The following is an 8,271-nucleotide window of genomic DNA, read 5'->3' as shown; positions in this document are numbered from 1 at the left end:
CGGAACGCCTGAACAAGTGGGTAGGAGACCAGTGCTCAACACTTCTGTTCAGAAACACAGCAGAAAGAAAATACAACCTGTGTTTCCAGCAGCTCTGTCCGCCTGGGAACCAGCAGCAGACCCAGCAGCCTCCCAGCCAAGTCACGACCCCTGCTTACAGCTCACAGGAGCGTAACGCCTTTCCGATGAACCCTCTGTTACAAGAAGCCTCCCTGAGAGGTAACAACCATTCCAGCAGCAGTACATCCATTTGCAGAGAGCTATCAAAGCTCCTCTGCCACCCCTCCTTGATTAAAGCCTACTGACGGATGCTGTACCCACGCTGGCCCTGGAAGACAGAGTTCAAGTGCTGATTACACTGCTGGTGCAGTACCCCTACTCTCTCCCTTCCCTGCAAAGTAAAGGCAAATTTCTGCAAATAAGCATCTGAAACATATTGCCTTTTTAAAGTTTTATTACGCAGTAGCCTGGTAAAATCCTCTGTGTTAGGAAAAATGATAGGTAGCATTGTCTCCTTTTTTTTTTTTTTTTAATTTGTTAAGTTCAATCTACTGATCAATTTAAACATCATCTTGGAATTACGCTATGGTAAAACAAATGCACATTTACAGAATAAATGGAATTGATTCTCTTCTGGAGAAAAAGGCCTTACTAAATGAGGTATTTAAATATAACCCCCAATCCCTCTCTCAAGAAGCACCTGGTAATTCACTTTTTGGATCAAATTGCAACTCCACAGAAACTTTATGACCTCATGTGGTCTTTCCACCCCCACATTCCTCCCTAGAAACGTTATATACAGCATGCTTCAGGCAAGACGGTTTGTTAGAAATGCGGATGGTGGTGCTGGGGAAAGAGATGTAGCAGGCACCAGGACAGCAGCAGAGCGCTGAGAACATAAGAAGTGGGCAGCTGCTTAAGGAAGGACTGCCTGAGATGCTGATACATTCATTCCTGGTGAAGCGCATATCCTCCACTCCTGCTTGAAGAATCCTTCACACCCAGTATTCTCCCTTGTCAAACAGGCCCACATGCCCATCCTTCACTCCGTCTTCAAGCATGTTTCAGCACCCATAAAAGTCCTGGTCAGACAAAAAGCTAGTCTAGCCTAGTATCCCATCTCCAGCTGCAGCTGATGGTGGCTGACAGGGAAAAGAGACAAGAAAAAAAGCAACCATAAATCATTGGTTGTGATGCCCTTGGCCATGGCAAAGTCCTCCAGGACAGCAAGCTGCAGAGGAAGGAGGCACCACTGTGTCAGGTGAGATGCCTGGGAGCCTTTGTGGTGTGAAGCAGATGCACAAGCTGCCTCTGGCTCCTCTGGTGGGGCTTGGAGGCGGTGGGGAACCTTGTCTGGCTCCAGGGAGGGACCTGGTTCTGGTGAGGTGGGGCTTTCCACCGCAGCAGAGATGACAACCCTCAGGCAGTGTTGCTGGACCCATGCGTACCCTGATGATGGTAGGAGAAAGATGTGCAAACACTCTGAGGGTAATCCTGCCTTATGTTTTTTACCTTATCTATTTCCTGGTTATAAAACCAGCAGTCACCATGGTTTTGTGAATGGAAACAGCCTCACAAACAAACTCCAGTTCTAAATATCCTGGGTTGTTGCTTATCCCTCAACTTCAAAGCAATTTATAGCTCTTATTTGTGTCTGCGTTCTTTGGGATTGATCTGAAATGGACTGGGTTTTGCCACACAACTGATAGTGAGAAACATCATGAAACAAGGCCATCCTGAGGCTGCTTGCTATTTCTTTAATTTGTTAAGGAGATGTTAACCAACTGCAGCTTTAAGAAAAAAATCAAAGGGAACTCACTATTCTGGACGTTTCAATACTTCCCTGCTGTGAGCCATGGTGGGGAGATTTCTGCTTTTCCATGAAGAACTTGCTTCCCAACACTATCAAAAGAATATGCATTTGTTCCTCTCTAAAACATTAATACAGAATTAAAAGGGTTATTAGGGAAAATGCACTGCTTTCTCACAGTGACTGTCAATTCTGTTCTTTAAGGACAGCAGTGTTTTCCAAATCTGTGCCATCCAGCTGTTGGCACATTTCACAGGACCACTCCCCGAGGGGGTCTCTCCAGGAGCTCCAGCATTTTTATGGAACCATGAGTTAAAAATGGCTTAGAAAAGAAGCCTTTTCTTTTCTTGACACTTCCCCAGTGGAGAAATTTTCTGATGTAACATAACTCTAGGAGGTCTTGAACACTTCAAAATTAACTCCTCTCTTGCTGAAGTTGTGATGGGACAGAGTGTATGTGTGTGCACAAGCCTGCATATATGTTTGCACTAATATTGCTCTAGCATGACTCTAGGAAAAAAAGACTTTACCTTCTCTTTGCAAAAGCTAAGTAGATGAGAGTAGAATGAGAAACAGCTACCACTTTGCTGATGGAAAGAGGATTAAGATGAAAAAGATGCCAGAACACCTCCAAATGTACAAGCACCTGATTTGACAGGTCAGCTTGAGTTAGCCATTAACCTCATCAGCAAACATTAGATACTTAATTTAATTATCTTTCCCTCCCTGCCATCTCTAGGCCAACAGACATGATACAGTGCATCATCTCAATTTCTTCCAAATACTGTTTTTGCAGGACAGCAGTCCATTTGTTATTCTCAGTTTAAATAATATGCAGTGTCCATTAATTGCATTTTCACTTGGCTCCTTTGGGACTCGCCAAAGGACACCCAAGATGGGCTGCTCACAGTTTAAAATACATGAGTACCCATGTAGGCTGAGAGAAGAGGAAACCTAACTGTAGGCATGATACCTTCATCTTGCACACAGCCCCAGCTGTGCAGTCTGTTCCGTTTACCAGACTGCTTAGACAAGTGCTCAAGTTTAAGTCTGCAGATAGTCCCAGTGATGTTCAAGGAGTTTCATAAATTCCTGACAGGTCAACTTCCTTGTAAGTAAGCTGGAAGATCAGGTTCCTTTCAGGGCCTATCTGTGCACAGAACAGGGAGGTACATAGACATGGTGACCCCAGAACTGCTTGTAATGTGTAGGAGGGATTGGATCCACTGTTCTGTCTATGAGCTAAGGTCCCCTCTCAACTGCACAGGTGATTTTGCTATAGCTGGCATCCGGTCTTTGTCTTGCTCATGGCTTTCCCCCCAGCAAGTCTGTGATGAAAGCTTTTCTTCCTCTGGGGATTTGGCTCAAAATCACCAGAACCAACTTTTATTCTTCCCTACCCTATGCATGCAGGTTCCTGGGACACATTTAGGGAAAACTGCCTATGCTGAAGCAAGTTAGCATCACAGTCCATTCTTTCCCACTTATGCACACAGTATAAAGGCCTTATGCACACAGGCCTACCAAAGTAGACTTGTTTTCTTACAGCTCAGAAATAGATCGAAACATTGACAGTGTGTTGCTTCAAAATCCTTAATTCTGATGCCACCTGGACAGAACAAACCTCCTGGCATTGTGGGAAGGAAAGCAGCAATTCAAATTATATGATGGTATAAATAAGAGCAGTTTCTGGGCTACTTCATTTCATGGTGGAGATGGTAGATTATGAGCAGCGTCCCTGCCAAAACACTGAGCAGCCTTTGGTGCTGGAGAAAGCCTGGTGAAAATTTACGGTTTGACATTCTCAGGTATAAGCATCTTGGCTAAGTATGCAGAGGCTGTACACTGCGTGACAGAAGACAAGGCTCCCATACACTTTGTATTTATGCAAGCATTTGAAAAGCTTGCAAAATGAAGTATTTTCACATGTCCTCATGCCATTTCATCTCACTGACATGCTGTTTCCCTCTTGCCAGTGCCACCGAGGTACCTTCAGGCAAGCTCACTGTGGCAGCCAGTACTCAGCACAACTCATCAGTCTGACCTTTTGTGAAACAAAAGGATAACAGACACCAAAGACTCGAATTATAGACCTTGGACAGAAAAAGAGCTATCTAGACCTGGCAGCTTACTTCAGCTTTGACGGCACTTGCATACAAAGTCAACTTGAGAGAAATCCATGGAAGCCTAGAGTGAATCATAAGAAGCATTTAAAAATCCACCTTGGGATTAAGCCATCCTCATCCATTTTCTGTGCCCTGGGAATCTCTCTTCAACACCTCCCCTCAAGAGGAAGCAATGTCACTGGCAGCAGCTGTGCAATTACTTCCATACCTTTAAAATAAAGTGTCTAGATGAAACTACTGCTCTCTCAACAGCTCTTAGAAATTATATTCCCTCCCTTCCTCTTTCTTGTGGACAGCAGTGAAGATGACATCCCCTTAACACAAAGCTCTGCCTTCATCCTGCTTTTAGGTACAACTTACGCTGCAACCAAAGAACTGGTTCCCCTCCGTAACGCAGCTTGGAAACGGGTGGCAGCCTGGTTATTGCCAACAGCTTCTACCAGTCAGGTGTGAGCTGGAGAAGGGATGAGGGCAGACAGCACTTTGGGGATGAGAGCAAGGACACCAGCAGCTGAGCCCAGCGGGTTCTGAAATTTGTGGAACTGACATGAGCCTCTAGAGAGACCTTGTAGCTAGGATGAGTGCTGATCATTTTGTGATAGGATGGGCCCTAACCCTACAAAGAGGCTTCTCATCTAGATGGTCTTCACTGAAAGAGTGAGGACGGAATGGCGTGAGAGACACTCTCACTCACAGATAGAAGAAATAATCAAGGCAATGTCAAATAACATAGGAGTGGGACTCAGTTAAAAGGACAGTTACCTTTTTTTAATCCCCCTCTCTGACCTTATTTTAAAATCCTCCCTCCTTGGATTATTGCTCTGAAATAGTTTTCTAATTTCTGACCTTGCTGACATTTCACACAGACAGGGAAACCTGTGCTCAACATCAGTTTCACTTTCACTGACAGTAAGTTCCTTTTCCCCACAGTTCATTTCATCATTCATCATTTGCACTTAGCCTTTTGTACATTTGTGGTACCTGCTCACATGCCATGCGCAACATGCTTAAGAAAAAATAATATTTAAATCAAAATGAAAAAAAGAAAAAACAGGAAAAAAAGAAAAGGAGAGGACTGCTGGAATCTACAATGTTAAGTCTGGCAATGACTTGCTCAGAAGGTCAGACTAAAAGCCTGACACACAAAAACCTCACCCAGTAATTTTTGCATTCATCCCATAGCTTTTGGTTGAACTATAGCACATCTTTCAAAAAAGATACCAACCCTCGCCTCAGATGCTGTGAGTGACAGAAATCCTCCACACGCCCAGGCATGTCCCTCTTCTGCACAACTGCCTTCAGTTTTAAAATCAGTGCCTTTTAACTAACCCCACCAGTGCACTGGCAGCTCCATTCATCCTCTAGAGCTCCCATGGAGAATACACTCTTTACGGTGTGCTTTATACTTCTGCATTTCTAGTCCACCTTTTCCAAGAATAGCCCAGACGGCCAACCACATCCTTGGCTGCACCAAAAGAAGTATGGCCAGCAGGTTGAGGGAGGTGATTCTGCTCCTCTAACTCTGCTCTGGTGAGACCCCACCTGGAGTCCTGTGTCCAGCTCCAGAGTCCTCAGCACGGGAAAGACATGGACCTGTTGGAGTGGGTCCAGAGGAGGCACAAAAATGATCGGAGAGATGGAGGGCAGGCTTGGGAGAAAGTTGGGGTTGTTCAGCCTGGAGAAGAGAAAGCTCTGGGGAGATCTTACTGCAGCCTTCCAGTGATTAAAGTGAGCTTATAAGAAAGGTGGGGACAGACTTTTTTAGCAGGGCCTGTTGCAGTAAGGGTAATGGTTTTAAACTAAGAAACAATAGATTTAGCCTAGGTGTGCTCTGGGGAGATCTTACTGCAGCCTTCCAGTGATTAAAGTGAGCTTATAAGAAAGGTGGGGACAGACTTTTTTAGCAGGGCCTGTTGCAGTAAGGGTAATGGTTTTAAACTAAGAAACAATAGATTTAGCCTAGGTGTGAGGAAGAGATTTTTCACCATGAGGGTGGTGAAACACTGGCACAGACTGCCCAGAGAGGTGGTAGATGCCCCATCCCTGGAAACATTCAAGAACAAGTTGGACGGGGCTCTGAGCAACCATTTTCAGGTTTGCTTTTCAAAAGGTAAGCTACCTTCTCCAAAAGTAACTTCTCTTGAGATAGTCAGGACTGCTGTAAAGCTGGTATGGTTCACTGCAGAAGTACAGCAGAGGGCATTAACAAGAACGCAGCACTGGCTACCATGGGACACAGTTTTTACAGGTCATATTGCTCCCACTGAAGGAGGAAAGCTCTGCATGGGAAGTTTCTCTTCTGTTCTTGCAATGGGACAAGCTGCCCTTGGAATCAGTCTGCTGGAAAATTCTTCTACCACCACCTTCTCTCTGAGGATCTCTCAAATCCTATCAGTGACACGCCCTGAACATGCAGGTCTGGCACAGTGGCACAACTGACATCTTCCCTGGTGCACTTCATCCCTGTATCCTCCCTGTGGAAAAGGCTCCTGACACAGAGCTGGCTGCACAGGACTGGTGGCACACCAACATGCATGCTACCTAAAAAGACCCCTCATCTTTCTGTGATGAAATTCTGATCTGATGTGACCTTGGACATGAATAGACTGTAGGCTCCTAGGCAATAGGAGCTTGCTCTCACACTGAGCTGGCTCCACAGAGTGGGGTTTGAAGGATACCAATTTCAGTTACACCTTGAAGGAGTATGATGACACAAAAAATACCAGTTTATTTGGCACAAGTCAAGACTACATGCACAAATGTGTTCACAGAATAAAGGGCCCTGTTTCATTTACTGGCATCCGTTCCAAATATAATGCAGTAACTCAGAGCAGTTTTCAGTGCAGTTTCATATACAGGTGCAATATAGCATTGACAGAACAGGGCCTTTTTTCTCTTTTCAAAGTCCAGTGGACTTTCCCAAAGGAAAACTAAAAGGTCGTCACTGTAGAAGCCAACAATCCTGCTAAAATATCACATACATGCATACATATACACACACACAGAGTCAGAGTCTCCCAATATTGGATTTAAAGTTTAACTCTTCTGGCAGTGGGAACAACCTCTATCAATCACCTCCACAACTAGAAGTTACCAGGACTCTGTTTAGTCATCTCAAGTATGCATTCATGATTCTGTAACTGTCTTCAAAGGGATTAACCATTAGCCATAGGACACGGCATGTGGTTGACTCAGGGGTGAAATGAAAGCTGTTAATGCAGGAGAAAGGGATTGAGCAAGGCTCAGCCTGAGTCCGAGTGCTGAATGCCAATCCCAAACTGCCTGACCTGGATTCCCCCTGCTTACAGAGGTGGAAGGACCATCAGCTCATAAAACCTGAGAAAAGAGATGCACAGAGGGAATGAGGAAAGGCTCCCAAGCAAACTGTCACAAATGGATTAGCATCTCTCTCTTCCTTCCTGACCTGTGAAGCCTGTGGACTCCTTGTCAGAGCTAGGAGGAGTCAAACGGGCTACAGTGAACAAACTACATAACATGGTCAATTTCTCCCCAAATTTAACGCTTCCACAGTAAATTACACCAGAAATGCAAAAGCAGACATAAGTAGAATTCTGTGCACAAATAAAACACTAGCAGTTACTTCAGACAGGAGGTTATGTTAAAGATCCCTATCTGTCCCTTATGAAATACCTTGCTTTCTTTTCTTTGTATTGTTTTTTTTCTAAATTAACAGAACGAAAGCAGGTGGGAAGGACAGGAGGAAGGACAGACAGATGGAAAGCAGGAAGAGAAAAAAAGGAGGAAAAAAATGGGCGGGCAAAAGGGAGAAAGGGGCAAGGATGGAGAAAAGAAGAGGGTGAGGAAGAAAAGGACAGAGAAAGAAAAGGACAGAGAGGGAGGCATAAAAGAAGGACAGTGGGACAGATGGAAGGGATGAAGGGAGGAAAGAATGGAGGGAGAAAAAGAAGAAGGAAAGGAGGAAGAAATGGAAGAGGAAAGGGAGGGAAGGAGTGTAGTGGGAAAGGAAGAGAGAAAAGATTGAAGGAAAAGAGGAGAAAAGTATGTTCATAAACAACCCTGTGACCTCACACTGGACGATTTCATACTCATATCGCATGAGATCAGAGCAGAGTGTTTACCAGGACCTACGTCTCCTTCACAGCTTCTCTGCCAGTTTACCTGCACACCCACCGGGCTTCAGCAGAATTTAACAGCCCCCCGCCTTCATTTTCAGCAGACAGCTTTCCAAGCTGCCGTCCTCACGTCACCCTCTGACACCGGTGACGTACCCGCAGAGCCAAAGGACTGAAAAACACCCTCGTAACGCTCCCACACGGCTCAGCCCCAAGCCCCGCAGCCCCGGTGCAAGGGCAG

The sequence above is a fragment of the Phaethon lepturus genome, unplaced genomic scaffold (genome assembly GCF_000687285.1).
Source record: "Phaethon lepturus isolate BGI_N335 unplaced genomic scaffold, ASM68728v1 scaffold14754, whole genome shotgun sequence".
Taxonomy (NCBI): domain Eukaryota; kingdom Metazoa; phylum Chordata; class Aves; order Phaethontiformes; family Phaethontidae; genus Phaethon; species Phaethon lepturus.
The sequence above is the reverse complement of the archived record's forward strand: the minus strand, read 5'-3'. Positions refer to the sequence as shown.